Consider the following 16,698-nt stretch of genomic DNA (forward strand, 5'->3'; position numbering starts at 1 on the left):
TTTGTGTTTTTACATATTTTTCTTCCTCCGTTTCTTCCACTGCTCTCCCTCTCTCTCCCCTCAGTGGATAACTATATACATGCAGCCAGGCCTATGCTTTGAGGTACCAACGTTGCCAGATTGTTGTACTCAGCCTCTTATATTTACCGACTTCCGACCCAAAATCTGTCTTCTGGTCCCCAATAACGAGATTCATCTATATTTATCGTTAAAATAGTTAACCTGCCAACTTACGAAGGAAAGTATATATATGTGTGTGTCAAATGGGTGTGAGCTTGTATTAACGACCATCAGTAGAGCACAAAAGGAAAGAATATAGGAGTAAAAACATGACGGAAAGGAATGCGTGTTTAACTTAACCTTTCTTTAGTTAGTCAACGTACAGAGGAGGCTGAGGCAAATGAAGGGAGAAGGGAAAATGGAGTAAGGGGGAAGTAGGGAGGGAAGGGAAGGGCAGCGTGGTGGATAGAATGACCCGAGGTGGAGTTACGTTGAAGGACAGGAATGTGTGTGTTTAGCTTAACCTTTAGACAGTCAATGAATGGAGGAGACTATGTCAAGTGGATATGAAGCTATGAACGTACACTGGCAAACATCAACAGATCACGGAAGGAAGGAATAGAAATAGACTAAAAATTGAAGGCTGGGAATGCGTATGTTTGCCTTTCAGCCGGTCAGCGCAGAGAGACGAATGTTAAATGGTTATGAACCTGTAACGCCAAAGAGTAGAATAACACAATAAGAAGGACTAGAAGTGAAAGACATAGTAATTAGGTGTGAAATGCTTAGTTCATTATACATTTTGTCGAACCTTCAGCCAGTCAAGTTACAGAAGAGGTGAATGTCAAATGGATGTGAACCTGTATCGCCAAAGAGTAGAATAACACAATAGGAAGGACTAGAGGTGAAAGACATAAAAATTAGGTGTGAAATGCTTAGTTCGTATGCATTTTGTCGAGCCTTCAGCCAGTCAAGTTACTGAAGAGGTGAATGCCAAATGGATATGAACCTGTATCGCCAAAGAGTAGAATAACACAATAGGAAGGACTACCAATGAAAGACGTGGCAATTAGGTGAAGAGTGCATGATTAATAGACACTGTGTTGGCACCCTGTAGCCAGTCAACTTACGGAGAAGGTGAATGTCAAATGGATATGAACTTGTATACCCGAACATTAGACTAACACAAAAGGAAGGATTACAAATGAGACGTGATAATGAAGTGGAAGAGGCTTAGTTTATACATATTTTGGTGGTACCTTTTAGCCAGTCAACTTTTTTGAGGAAAATTTATGTCAAATAGATCCGAACCTGTATACCCAAACATTAGACTAACACAATAGGAAGGACCACAAATGAAAGACGTGGTAATGAGGTAGGAGGGGCATAGTTTCTACATGTTTTGGTACTGCCCTTTAGCCAGTCAACTTGTGGAGGAAAGTATATGTCAAATAGATATGAACCTGTATACCCAAGCATTAGACTAACACAAAAGGAAGCACTACAAATGAGAGACGTGGCAATGAGGTTGGAGGGGCATAGCTAACACACATTCTGGGGGCTCCCTTGGCATGCAGTAAAAAAAAGTATCCATGGACAATAGCGGATGGAGATGAGGACAGCTGGGAGTGAAAGGACTAAAACAAGAGACCAGGAAACTTCAGTGGGGAGGGAGAGAGGGAGAGATGATGCAAAGAGTGTGTGTTCAACGAGATGGATGTTACACGGCTTCTCAAACATTGCTCTGCGCCGACACAGTATAAAGATCCTTGGTTAGTTGAGGTCCGAGTTCTCAGGCTCTTTCGACACTCACAACAATTTTTTTTTCATAGGTCATAAAGGAGATGAGTCGGGTTCTAATGAGTGTGTTTTCACGTTCATGGTGCAGAGGCCTTGTCAGACTATCACTAGGCTCATAAAACAACCCTTGGAAATACAAACTTAACCAATACCAAAGCCTTAACAAATGTGGGTGAGTGTACAACCCCCGAAATGTTTGAGGATATGGATCTAAGGCTCTTACAACAACTATTTCCAAAGGCCACAAAGGAGGTGAGTCGGGTTCTAATGCGTGTGTTTTCACGTTCATGATGCAGAGGTCTTGTCAGGCTACCACTAGGCTCATAAAACAACCCTTGGAAATATTAACATAACCTATACCAAACTTTTAACAAATGTAAGTGTGTGTGTAAGCCCCGAAATGCTTGAGAATATGCCTGACCACTCATCGTCGCTCGCTGCCTTCCTTGTGGCGAGAGGTGCGCGCTGTAAGCTTTGATGTCGGACACGATTGCACGCGCATGAGAAAAATCTAATAACTCGTCTTGTGGTAAAAAAATACTAATAACTTCCCTGGCGGTGACGCACGGAAAGGTGGGAGGAGAGGACGGTGCCGCGAGGGGGAAGGTGGGTGGTGGTGGTGGTAGTGCCTCGCCTCCGCTGCGCTTGTTAAGACGAGGTTTGTTTGCTCGCTCATCACCGCGACCCGCCAATCCAGGTCACAGCAGCCTCCCGGGACCCTGGTGAACCCCCTCGACCCTCCCTCTGCTGTCGCTGTTGGTTGGGGCGCTGTTCTTGGCTCTAAAGGATCTTACCCAACCATGCACCCAACACAGCTGCTACGGGAAAGAATAACACCCATTGCCAGGATACAGCCTCTCTGGGACCCTGCTGAACACCCTCGACCCTTACTAGCTGTGGTGGGTGGAATGGGTCTGTTCATGACCTTGGTGACATAACCCAACACACAGCTGCTATGGGAAAGAATAACACACCCATTACCAGGACACAGCAGCCTGTCTGGGACCCTGGAGATCCCCTCCTTCCGAGCTGTTATGGATGGAACTGGGTCTGTTCATGGCCTTGGCGACACCCACCCAACACACACAGACACACACGGTAAAAATAGCACCCGCCAATCCTCTCCTTATGGCTTGTCACTAACTTTTTTTATTCTTACTTAACATTTGGGACTTAAGGTGAAGAATAACCGCCATTGCTCTCCTTACAGCTTGTCACTTGCATTTGTTTTATTATTCCTACTGAACGTTTGTCACATTAAGCGGTACAAAGCCAAGTAATGCACGGAATTTACAAGCGTTTTCCAAGGGTCACTTTCTTAAACATTCCGGGGCCCAAGGACACACATTATGGCAAGGCTTTCCCAGGAGTTTGGGCATTTCCAGGGATAGTTTAATGACCCTGGTGGTAGTATGACCCTTCTTCTGTACCATGAACCTAAGAAACACACATTTGACAACGCTTTCAGAGTTTTGGGCATTTCCAGGATAGTTTAACGACCCTGGTGGTAGTATGACACTTCGTATGTACCATTAACTTAAGAAACACGCATTTGACAAGGCTTTCATGGGAGTTTTGGCTATTTCCAGGGATAGTTTAATCACCCTGGTTGCAGTATGACACTTCGTATGTATCATTAACTTAAGAAACGCGCATTTGACAAGGCTTTCATGGGAGTTTTGGCCATTCTCAGGGATAGTTTAATCACCCTGGTTGTAGTATGACCCTTCTTATGTACCATTAACCTAAGAAACACACATTTGACAAGGCTTTATAGCAGCTCATGAAAACCCCAGCGACTTCCACGAGAGGCTTTTCAAACAGACGAACTGCAGGGCCGATACGTTTAAAAATACAGACTTAAATGTTGAGGGTCAGGATATTGTTTTTCTGTGTAAGTCGCGTCCCGCCAGTATTTTTTTTTTTTTTACAGAAAAGGAGACAGTTCAAAGGCGTGACAAAAAAAGATAATAATAAAAAAAAGGCTGCTACTACTGCTCCTGAATAGAGGTGAAGCCCCGTTAACTCTGATGACGGCCGGGACGTAAGAAGCGTGAGACACAAGACAAAGTTTGAGGGCGGCTCAAAGAGTCGGACAAAGTCTCGGCACAAACAAAGGCGAGGCGCAGCAGCAGGTGAGGTAGTGTTTCGCGTCCCGGCAGACGGCGAGGCAGGACGAGGTGACTCCGTCCTCTCTCCCTTTGTCCCTGCTGATCAAAGCCTCGCTCAGCCTGTGTTTCCTCCCCATCCCATTTTCTCCTTTTCTTTCATCCCGTCTCGTTCTGGCTTTTTCCCTCGCAGCCGACAGTTACAATAAATGGAAATGTATCTTGAAAGCTGCTGTAATTCACCAGTGGCCGGGAGCGCAATCTGGCGACGGAGATAACGAGCAACCCTCCGCGGCTCCTTGTCTTTCTCCTTCCTGCAGACGGCAGGAAAGTTAATCTGCCCTTCCATTGTGGCGGCGCCTGGCCGGGCTGGCTGGGGCTTTGTGCGGGCCTCCTGGCGTGACTCGGGCTCGCCCTTTTGTGCCGGTAATTTTGGTACGGCGTAAAAGCCAACTTGTTTTCCACTGGAGCTCAGTCACCGGTAAAACAGGCACCAACATAAAGGCTGGGCCACGGCCGTCCCAGGGCCCGTGGGGTCGGGTCGCCAGCCGTGCGGGCGCTGTGCTGCCGCGCTGCCCTCCTGACCCGCCCTGCCCGCATCCCGGCGGGGCTCGGCGGTTGGCCTTCCGTTGAGTAGCATCAAGCGGTCCTTCACCCGTAATGGCGCGGCCCGTTGTCATGACAATGCTGCCTTCTATGGCGCGCCGATGTGCATGAGAGGGAGAAAATAAACTGAACAACACCATTTGTTTGCTCGTATCTGACTAATGAACATTCTCCGGCGTGTTCCTTCCGCGCACTGTTTTGAAGTGGAGCGAACTGACTCAGTTACTGCTCCGGCCGTTAAGGTCAGGGGCTGCCGGTGCAGGCAGAGGACACACGAGCAGGGAACGCACGCGCTGCATACACAATCCCCGCCGTGTTACGAGGCTGCTGCGACCCGCTTGAACACACCGCCGCCAGACTGAAGGAAGACAGCTCTGGCGATGGCGGAAAGAGGAGAAAACATCCCACTACAACATAGGCGAACTGTTTTACACGAGTGGGAAACATTTAACTTGAAAACACTAAAAAAACAAAGTCATACAAAGGGGAAAAAGAACAAGTACAGCCAGGGCCGGGCAGAGGCGGCGCGGCGAGGCCCTCCCCATGCACCTGTCCGTCGAGGCCTGTGTGTTTACATTCCGGCCCCGCCACGCCAGGGGCACGCCCGCCTTCCCTTCACCTCAATCCCTCCCCTGTTTGTTCCCTTGCCTGTGTGTGTGTGTGTGTGTGTGAGAGTGAGTGAGTGAGTGAGTGAGTGAGTGAGAGAGAGAGAGAGAGAGAGAGAGAGAGAGAGAGAGAGAGAGAGAGAGAGAGAGAGAGAGAGAGAGAGAGAGAGAGAGAGAGAGAGAGAGAGAGAGAGAGAGAGAGAGAGAGAGAGAGAGAGAGAGAGAGAGAGAGAGAGAGAGAGAGAGAGAGAGAGAGAGAGAGAGAGAGAGAGAGAGAGAGAGAGAGAGAGAATCGTAATACATCAGTGTTGGCCGATTTAAATCATGATGATTTAAATCACTCAACCGTAGAAGACTGAAGAGTTTGGTTCAAGGATTACAGAGCCAGTGTGATGGACTGTGCTAGTTGCCCTTCGTCTCGTGTGTTAGGTTGCCTTGTATTGGGTAGATTTCCTCCTCGTACTCTGTGTTATTTCAAGCGTTATCCTCACCGTCTCTTTTAAAGCCTTTCAACCCGAGGGAAGTGTGCTTCGACCTGCTAAGAAAACAAAGCTTATCAACACTACATTAAAATAAAATAAAAATAATCAATAAGAGAAATCAGATAAATAGATAGATAAATTAATTAATATAATGCCTTTCAACACAAGAGGAGCGTGCCTCGATCTTCTAGAAATGCAAATCCTTCCAACAATAAATAAAATATAAATAAAAATCCGGTAAAATAAATACGATAAATAAATAGATGAAATAATAGATTAATACAAAACCTTTCAACACATAATAAAGTGTTTCTCAATGAGGCTCATTCCGCAAGAAATACAAAGCTTTTCTACAATAAATAGAAATGAAAAGATAAATAAAAATCGATACACAAAACAAATGAAACCGATAATTAAATGGATAAATCAAGATAAAGAAAATAAGCATTTCAACACAAGAGAAATAATAAAACGGCTTTCACCAGTGAATAATAAAATAATAAAAAATAACAAAAATCTGTAAAATTAATAAAGAGATAGACAGACGGATAAATAAATAGCCTTCACCCAAATGAGCAGTCACCCTCAGTCTACTAACAATAAAAAAATAAAATAAAGAATGCCTTCACTCAACTCAACCAACTAATTAAAAAAAAAAACAATAATAATATAAAAAATCCTGTTCATTACAATCATATTCAAATTTATCACCGGGCCCCGAAATGTTGTATGAAAATGTGTGTAGTGAATCCGGAATCAACAGAGAGAGAGAGAGAGAGAGAGAGAGAGAGAGAGAGAGAGAGAGAGAGAGAGAGAGAGAGAGAGAGAGAGAGAGAGAGAGAGAGAGAGAGAGAGAGAGAGAGAGAGAGAGAGAGAGAGAGAGAGAGAGAGAATTACATCGATTTACATAGAGAATCAGACCACACAGACCCCATGGTCCAGACTAGGTGGTCTGTCCTTAAACCTAAGTGATTTTACATTAATCAGAAGGCTCCAAAACGTTGCATTTCTACTCTAGTTGATATTAAGTTGAAGGAAGTGACGGTCGAGCTTTTTTTTGAAGGAGTCAATCGTGTTACACTGAACCACTGATGGTGGGAGCTTATTCCATTCTCGCACTACAACGTTGGTGAAGAAAAATTTGGTGCAGTCTGAATTTACTTGTCTACATCTGAGTTTTACGCCATTGTTCCTCATGCGCAAAGTGTCATCGATCATAAACAATGTTGATCTGTCTACATTCGTGAAACCATTAAGTATTTAAAAAATTGATCAGTTTTCCTCGGAGGCGACGTTTCTCAAGAGAGAACATGTTAAGGGTGGAAGCCTTTCTTCGTAGGATTTGTTGCGCAAGGAAGGGATCATTTTCGCTGCCTGACGCTGAACACCTTCTAATTTAGCAATGTCCTTTGCATGGTGGGGAGACCAAACTGTACCGCATATTCCAAGTGGGGTCTGACTAAACTATTGTAGAGCGAGTATTACATCTTATTCTGAATAAAAAATTCTTTTAATGAAGCTCAGCATCTCTGTTCGCTTTATTTTCGCATCGATGCATTGATGAGAATTTGAGGTTTGACGTGATTTTGACCCCAAGTCCTTGACGGTTACCCAGTACGTCATAACTCTCACCTCTGCTATATATATTGAATGACAGCATCTCTTCTCTCAAAGATTGGTAGTTTGGTTCTCACTGACGTAACGAGCTTTTATTCCTTGTTCCAACTTGAAGGACCTGCACTTGTCTACACGTTAAAGCATTCTCCATCTATCCGACCAAGCTGAAATTTTGTGCAAATCCTCTTGGAGGCTTTAACTGTCTTCGTCAGTGAGAACCGAGTTACTAATCTTTGAGAGAGAGAGAGAGAGAGAGAGAGAGAGAGAGAGAGAGAGAGAGAGAGAGAGAGAGAGAGAGAGAGAGAGAGAGAGAGAGAGAGAGAGAGAGAGAGAGAGAGAGAGAGAGAGAGAGAGAGAGAGAGAGATGCCTGTCACATCCAATATATATAGCAGAGGTGACAGTTATGCCGTACTGGGCAACCCTAATTTTACCGGACGAATTCGATGCTGCTAGATTTGATATATATTTGAGGGCTGCGTGACTGGCTGTATTGTCCCGTGCTGGGGTGTCGGTGCTGCTGGTTGCTGGGGCTCTCAAGGCGAGACTCAACAGATTATATGACTGGGCGGATAAATGACAGATGGAGTTCAATGTAGGGAAGTGCAGTATTCTGAGTGTAGTAGAACAACCCTCACATAACTATTGGTTAAAATGACACTCTCATAAGCAGGTCTAAAAGTGAGAGGTATTTAGGGTCTTAGTGAGCTCTGATCTCCGTCCAAGGGCACAATGCATTCAAGCTAGAAATCGAGCTAATAGGGTACTGGATTTATTTCAGGATGTAAGGTCAGAAGCCCCTGAAGTCTTCCTCAAACTATATTTAGCATTAGTTAGACCTCATCTTGACTATGCGGTTCAGTTCTGGTCACCTTACTATAGAATGGATATCAAAATGTCAGAATCGGTGCAGAGAAGGATGACTAAGATGATTCAAGGGTTGAGAAACTTTTGCTTACGAGGAAAGACTCAAACCAGTTAAACTTGCATTCTAGAAAGGCGAAGGGTGCGTGGAGACATGATCGAGGTTTATAAATGATGAAGGGCTTTAATAAGGATACATTCATAAAGGTTTTGTTGGTAAGAGAACCGGGCAGGACACGAAGTAATGGGTTTAAACTGGATAAATTCAGATTCAACAGGGCTATAGGCAAAAAATTACTTGGTTTACTAACAGGTGGTGGATGAGTGGAATAGGCTTAACAGTCATGGTAAGGGAAGTGGCCAATACACGGTCACATTAAAAAAAAGACACTAGTGATAAATCTGCTGGGACAGCGATATATTAGGTGGGGTAAGGCTATCGGAGCTTAGGGTCAAAGGAGTTGTTTCTGGGGTACAGGGCCTCAATGGGCCTTCTTTGTAGACTCCCCAGCAGTTGTTATGTTCTATGTAATATGCAATGTCCCACGAAATGAACGGCTGCAGTAGTTAGTCCTCTCGAAATTGACCTCTTTCGGCCACCTCTTTGGATTCTTTTTAGGAGCAGCGAGTAGCGGGCTTTTTTTTTATTAATGTTTACTTTTTTGTGCCCTTGAGCTGTCTCCTTTGCTGTAAAAAAACACACACACACACACACACACACACACACACACACACACACACACACACACACACACACACACACACACACACACACACACACACTCCCAAACACACTCATTTCTAGTTTCTTTTTTTACAGGAGCTGTGATTAGCAGGCTTTTTTTTTTTTTTTTGCACTAGAACTGCTTTCTTTCCTGTAAAACACACACACACACACACACACACACACACACACACACACACACAGAGTACATCAGAAAACTCCTCAAAATCATAGTTTCTGATCTAATATTTCCTTAAGTGTAAATTCAGTTGAGTGCTTACAATTTTTCCTTTTAAGTTCAGCAGCGGTCCACTAGTTCGTTGGTGATACTGGGGATTATAAGAATAGTTTGGTCTGCTTGAGATTATTTACAGCGGCTGTTCTGAATGCATATTGATTTCAGGTGATCGAGTATCGTCTATTTTACTCTTGCTGTCTCTCTGAGTCGGAGGAATCTGTTCGCATTTGTGTCCTTCATAATTATTTGCATGATACTTTGTTTACTTCACACTACATAACCCGCTGGCCAGTATTAGGAGTCATTTTGCTCGACTTGATTTATGTTTTGTTTTGTTTCGATTTGTTTGCCAGTTTTCGTCGATTTCTGTGTGCCGTGTTTCGTACCAGACTACACGTGTATGGTCAACTCTAATGACTTTGCGGGTGTTTTAAATGTATTCGTCTTGAACTCTTTCAAGAGGAGAGTGTCAAGGCACCTCCACCCGAAACTAACCTCTCTTTTGGCCACTCTTTACTTTTCTCTTTTATAGGAGCAGCGATTAGCGGGCTTTTCTTTCTACACTTTGTTTTTGTTGCCCTTGAGTTGCTTCCTTTACTGTAAAAAAAAAATTCACTGGAGCTTTTAGCATAAACGTAACTTAAATTTTTATGGAAACTGTGGTCAATGAACTCTGTCTGTCTGTCTCTTTAGCTGTCTGTCTCTGTAGTGTGACTGTGTCCAGGAATCTGCTCGCATTTGTATCCTTCATAAATTAGGTACTTTGATACTTTACTTTGTTAATATGACACTACATAAAACCTGCGGACCAGTATTAAGAGTCACTTTGATACTATTTTCCAGTTGATGTCTTGGTAACGTGACTGTTTGGGAATCTGGTCGCATTTGTGTCCTTCATAAATTAGGTACTTTTATATATATATACTTTGTTTGACGCTACATAAGACCAAAGGAACAGTATTAGGAGTTACTTTCTTACTATTTTCCTCTTGATGTCTCTGTAGCGTGACTGTGTTGGCAAATTTGGTCGCATTTGTATCCATCATAAATTAGGTTGTTCGATATTTTACTTTGTTTATTTGATACTACATAAGACCAGAAGATCAGTATTAGGAGTCACTTCGATACTATTTTCCCCTTCATGTCTCTCTAGCGTGGCTGTGTTCAGGAATCTGCTCGCATTTGTATTCCTCATAAAATAGGTACTTCTATATACTTTATACACTTTGCTTACTTGACCAATGAAATAGTGTTAGGAGTCACTTTGATGCTTCTTAACTTGACACTATATAACACAAGAGAAATCAGTGTGTGTGTGTGTGTGTGTGTGTGTGTGTGTGTGTGTGTGTGTGTGTGTGTGTGTGTGTGTGTGTGTGTGTGTGTGTGTGTGTGTGTGTGTGTGTGTGTGTGTGTGTGTGTGTGTGTGTGTGTGTGTGTGTGTGTGTGTGTGTGTGTGTGTGTGTGTGTGTGTGTGTGTGTGTGTGTGTGTGTGTGTGTGTGTGTGTGTGTGTGTGTGTGTGTGTGTGTGTGTGTGGTTGCTTGCTCTACTCTTGCTTGACTATTTTCTCCGGGGAAATATTTACATAATGTGACTTTGTATTTTCTTTTCTTTTCCTTTTTCTCTCCTTTGGTGTCTAAATTGCTTACACACACACACACACACACACACACATTTTCTTATTTCAGTCGTCACCGCCAATCAGAGTAACACTTCTCCGTGTGTGTGTGTGTGTGTGTGTGTGTGTGTGTGTGTGTGTGTGTGTGTGTGTGTGTGTGTACTAGACAATTAATCATTGAGTCTTTCAGTCAGTTAGTCATTCAATCTCTCAGTGTGTGTGTGTGTGTGTGTGCGTGCGTGTGTGTGTGTGTGTGTGTGTGTGTGTGAGTGTGTGTGTGTGTGTAACTATTCAGTGGTTTAAGTTATAATTTCGTTCAATGGGATCGTTTGATTATTTCTTTTACAGCTGTGTCCTGATGTTCTAATTGTTGTCTAACTTATCGAGGAGTAATTGGTTCATGTCAGTAAGGGTTTCATGCGCGTTTTATTCTTGTTTTTAGTTTGAACTTGTGTTGTTTTATTTTATTTATCTTACTGATCTTTATTGCTTTGTCTTAACTTTGGCTTGGATTTTTTTTTTCTGGCACAAAGTTTTTAATTTTTGGAGTGCGGTTTTATTATGTGTTTCTGTATTTTGTTCGTGTTTAATTAATTTGAGTTGTATGCATATTGCTTGATTTTATGATTGTGTGTGACAAACTGTATCTATCTATCTGTGTGTGTTTGTGTGTGTGTGTGTGTGTGCGGGCATTCCTTCACCTCTATTCACACGCCAACCAATCGTTCATCACATCGACAGCCTTAATTTCTGTCCGCCATTCATAGCCATCGCGATACCTGAGCCGCCCAGCCGTCACGCGGACACCTGTAGCCCGGCTCCCACGCGGCGCTGTTTACCAAGTCAACACTCGCCGGTCCTTCATCAATGGAACTGCGAAAGGTCAGGAACCCTCGCGATCCATCCCTTGCCCGGCCAGAGCGAGGCTGTGAACGGACTGGATGAACGTTCCTGCCCATGAAAAACGCCTCTGTACTACACTTTTTGTTGCCGGGTCTTTGCACTGCTTATAGATACATAGTATAGATAGATAGCGTAGACCAGACTGACAGACAGATTGTAAAAAAGGGGAAAGTATAAAGAAAGGTCATGCTAGGTGAGTTAATGATAGGCTAGATTGGGTTAGGTCAGGTTGGTTTAGGCTAGATTGATTTGGTTAGGATAGGTTAGGTTAGTTAAGGGTAGGGTAGATGGGAAGTCACTTTAAGGATAGAGAGAGTCGGTGGCTTTACTCATGTTCCTGCTCCTGAAAAAACACGTCTGCACCATGCCATTTGTTGCTAGGTATTGGCGGTGTTTATATATACGCGTGTTTCGGTTAAAAATAAAGATGGACGCGGAAAAAAATAGACGGAGAAAAGACAGACGGATTATAGATTGACGAAGGAAAGACAAACGGAGTAAGACAGACGCAGAGAAGATAGACGTAGAAAGGACATGATGGAAAAAAGACAGACGGAGAAAAGATAGGCGAAGAAAAGATAGACGAAGTAAAGATAGACAGAGAAAACAAAAGTATCAAAGACCTCACGCAACACGCCGTAGCCATAGATATAGAGACGGAGAAGGAGGCCGGAAAGAAAAAAAAGGGATTGAATTAGTTAGAAGTTGGTGGTTAGGAGAAGCTGGTCGGCCGTGTGTTCTTCAGAAGGAAGGAGAACAAGGGGAAAGTATCAAAGACTCCCGCAAGACACCGCCCCCATAAAGAGAGACGGAGAGAGAGGCCGGAAAAAGAATGATCGAATTAGTTAGGAGAAGAAGATGTTAAGAAGTTTGTCGGCCGTGTATTATCGAAGAGTGTTTACTTTTAGGACAAAGGAGACAAAACAAAAACAAAAGAAGTGTCAGAGACGCCCGCAAGACGCCGGCCCCATAAAGATAGACGGAGAAAAAGCGATTGAGTTAGAAGATCCTGGATGTTAGAAGCTGGTCGGCCGCGTACGAGGAGACAGCACAATTGAAACAAGCATCAAAGACTCCCGCACGACGCCGCTACCATAAGATTGACGGAGAAAGAGGCCGAAAAAAGAGCGATCGAGTTAGCTGAATGGAAGTAAGTAAACTGAGATCAGAGTACCGTGAACTATAGGAGAATACCAAAGACTCCTACAAGACGCTGTTTTCATAAAGAGTCCAGAAAAAGATCGACTGAATTAGTTAAAAGAAGGGGATGGTTAGAAGCAGGTCGGCCGTGTATTCTTCAGAAGGAAACAGAAAAAGGGAAAAGAAGTATCAAAGACTCCAGCAAGACGCCGCCCCCATGATAATAGTCGGAGAAGGAGGCGGAAAAAGAGTGGCCGAGTTAGCTAAAGGGAAGGACGCAAACTGAGACCAGAGTACCGTGACGCGCAACCCTCAAGAAGTCCCGCTCTTTGATGTGACTTTCCCGGCTTCTGTAAAGACTCGCGCAAGAAAGTGACAGAAAAATTACACCTCGGAGTGAGCGTCGACTTCTCTTGGCAGCAGACGAGGCAAGAAAGGAAAGGGAACGGGGAGGTTTCTGGGAAGGGCGAGGCATGGAGCAGGAAGGGCCAAATATAGCCTCCGATGGGGATGGTTCACTCAGGTCGGCGTTCTCAGACGCTTCCATTCCTCACGTCAGCTATTTCCAAAGGCCGAAAAGGGGATTAATCGGGTTTTTACGAGTGTCTTTTTACGATCATGGTGCAGAAGAAGGGTCAAACTACCACCAGGGTCATAAAAGTACCCCTCGAAATGCCACACACACCTACGAAAGCCTTGTCAAATGTGAGTGCTTGGGGACCGAATTGTTTAAGAATATGACCCTCACCCTCATTTTTCTGTCCTTGCTTGTGTGGAGTGGCGCCTCCTCCTCCTCCTCCTCCTCCTCTTCCTCTTCCTCTTCCCCTTCCTCTTCCTCTTCCTCTTCCTCCTCCTATTCTTCTTCCTCTTCCTTCTCCTCCTCCTCTTCTTCCTCTTCCTCCTCTTCCTCGCAAGACCGTGGAAGTTGCGAGGAGGATGGAGGAGGGAAGCAGTATTTTGGCAGATTTCAAGGGATCGCTGGGGGAGGCTGTGCGGCTCTGAAGTTTGTAGATAAAACTCCTTAGCTCGAGACAGTGATGAGGGGCGGGAAGGGCGGCGGCGGGGAGGGAGGTATATTCCTGAACTGTAGTAGTGTTGAAAGTCCGGTCCGGCGTAGGTCAGATTATAGTTTGGTTAGGTTAAGTTTGATTGGGTTAGGTCAGGCTAGCTTACCTTTGGTTAGGTTAGATTGGGTTAGGTCAGCTCACGTTAGTCTACGATAGGTTTGATTGGGTTTAGGTTAGGTTAGGTTAGTTAGATTAGGTTACGATAAGTTGGGTTAGGTCAGCTTCGGTTAGGTCAAGTTAGGTTTGGTTGTAGTTAGGTTAGTTAAGGTTAGGATAAACTGGGTGACTTGAGGTTAGGGTAGATTGGGTTAGATCAGGCTAGGATAGTCTGCATTAGGTTTGATTGGGGTTAGGTCAGGTTAGGTTAGGTTAGGTTAGGTTACGACAGGTTGGGTTAGGTCAGGTTCGGTTAGGTCAAGTTAGGTTTGGTTGTAGTTAGGTTAGTTAAGGTTAGGATAAACTGGGTGAGTTGAGGTTAGGGTAGATTGGGTTAGGTTAGGTTAGGTTAGAATAAGTTAGGACAAGTTAGGTTAATTAGTTAAGGTTAGGTTAGGTTTGCTGAGGTCAGGTTAGCTGGTTCAGGGTAGGGTTGGGCTAGGTCAGGTTAGGTTAAATTAGGGTAGGACGGGACTTTTTTGCCGGGAAATACACTGAGAATAATTCAGAGAGCACCACATGGTTAGGTCAGATTAGAGTGGGCCAAGCTAGGTCATTACCTACATACTGCCGAGAAATACATGATGATAGAATAAAATAAAATAGAATAAAATAGAATGGAATAATATAATAAAATAGAATAGAACAAAATAATATAATTAGAATAAGTAGAATAGAATTACGTTGTTAGTCACCCAAGGCTCAGGGCTCGGGTTGGTGCCAATCTTGCATACCTTTCGGAAATATGCGGCCGAGAGAGAGAGAGAGAGAGAGAGAGAGAGAGAGAGAGAGAGAGAGAGAGAGAGAGAGAGAGAGAGAGAGAGAGAGAGAGAGAGCCTGCCTCTGTGTGTGTGTGTGTGTGTGTGTGTGTGTGTGTGTGTGTGTGTGTGTGTGTGTGTGTGCGTGTGATGCTGGGCTAATATATTGTTCCCGAGCGTCCATCCCGAGCGGTGATGGATGCAAGGCTGGAGCTGTTGATGGAGTTCCAATAAGTCGCGCATAAAGCAGTGTGTGTGTGTGTGTGTGTGTGTGTGTGTGTGTTGACTGGATGGTAGAGTGGACCAGCGCTGGCTTATACTTGATTTATAGACAGAATGGGAAAGTTTGTGTTTTTAGTTCAGTGTGAAATAAAAGTTAAGAATATGTAGATGTAGATGAAGATGTAATAGAGTGGATTAGTGCATTTAACAGACGAAATGGGATTGTTTCTGAGTGGAGAGATCCATGTGGACTAAAAGGTAAGAATATGCAAGTGTGATGATGAAATAGTGGACGAGTTGTGCATTATCAGAATTTGTGGACAGAATGGGATAGTGCAGAGTGAAAAAAAGGTAAGTATGCAAGCAAAGATAATAGACAAATTCTGCGTTATCACGATTTATAGACAGAATGGGATAGTTCGTGTAATTGTAAGTGGTGAAAATGGTAGAAATATGCAAGTAAAAATGACTAGAGTAGACGAGTTCTGCACTACTAGAATTTACAGACACAATGAGATAATTATTTTTGTGTGGATAGCTCTGCGTGGGAAAAGAGGAAAGAAAATGCAGGCGAGAATGAAATAGAATGGACCAGCGCTGCGTTCATGGAATTTATAGGCAGAAGGGGAGAGTTTGTGTGTTTGTAAGTGGAAAAACGGATAGAAATACGTAGCTGAAGATGAAATAGATGGGGCTAGCTATGCACTACTAGAATTTAAAGACAAGATAGGATAATCTGAGTAATTATAAGTGGAAAAACAGATAAAAAATACGTAGCTGAAGATGAAATAGATGGGGCTAGTTATGCACTACTAGAATTTAAAGACAAGATAGGATAGTCTGAGTAATTATAAGTGGAAAAACAGATAAAAAATACGTTGCTGAAGATGAAATAGATGGGGCTAGCTATGCATTACTAGATATAAAGACAAGATAGGATAGCTTGCGTCATTATAAGTGGAAAAACAGATACAAATACGTTGCTGAAGGTGAAATAGATGGGGCTAGTAGTGCATTGCTAGAATTTAAAGAAAGGATACTATAGTTTGCATAATTGTAAGCGGAAAAACACACAATAATAGGCAGGTGAAGATGAAATAGACTGATCAAATTGAGTGTTACTACAACTTACAAGCAGAATGAGAACGTTTGTATATTTGTAAGTGGAAAAAACAGATAAGAATATGTAGATGAAGATGAAATTGACTAATGAAGTTAGACGTTACTGTGTTATTTACAAGCAGAATGGGATAGTCACAGTGTATGTAATTATAAGTGGATAAAAAGGTAAAATTACGCAGCTGAAGGTGAAATAAATGGAGTGAAGTTATAGACAAAATGATATAGTGTCCGTGTGTTTAGCTGTTTGTGGAAGAAAAAGTAAGAACATGCAAGTAAAAATGAGATAGAGGAGTGGATCTTCGCATCAGTACAATTCATAGACGTGATGGGATAGTCTGTGTATTTATGAGTGAAAAAAAAAGGTTGAAAGCAAGTGAAGATGAAAGAGTGGGCGGATTGTGCGTTACTATATAGAACTTACGGACGGAGTGGGAGAGTACCAAGACTGACCTCTCCACCCGAAGCTGACCTCTCCTCTGACCTCTCGTACATTTTTCTTTTTTTTAGCGGACTCCACTATCCAGGCTACCAGTGAAGGCCAAATCCGTGCCAGTCGCAGCGGACGGGTTAGAATATAAATGATCCAAACAAATTCAAAATACATTCGAATAAAATATCACATCAGGAAATACGAAAAAAATAAATAAAAACACTAATAAGAAATAAGCCTAA

The sequence above is a fragment of the Eriocheir sinensis genome, unplaced genomic scaffold (genome assembly GCF_024679095.1).
Source record: "Eriocheir sinensis breed Jianghai 21 unplaced genomic scaffold, ASM2467909v1 Scaffold41, whole genome shotgun sequence".
NCBI classification, from domain to species: domain Eukaryota; kingdom Metazoa; phylum Arthropoda; class Malacostraca; order Decapoda; family Varunidae; genus Eriocheir; species Eriocheir sinensis.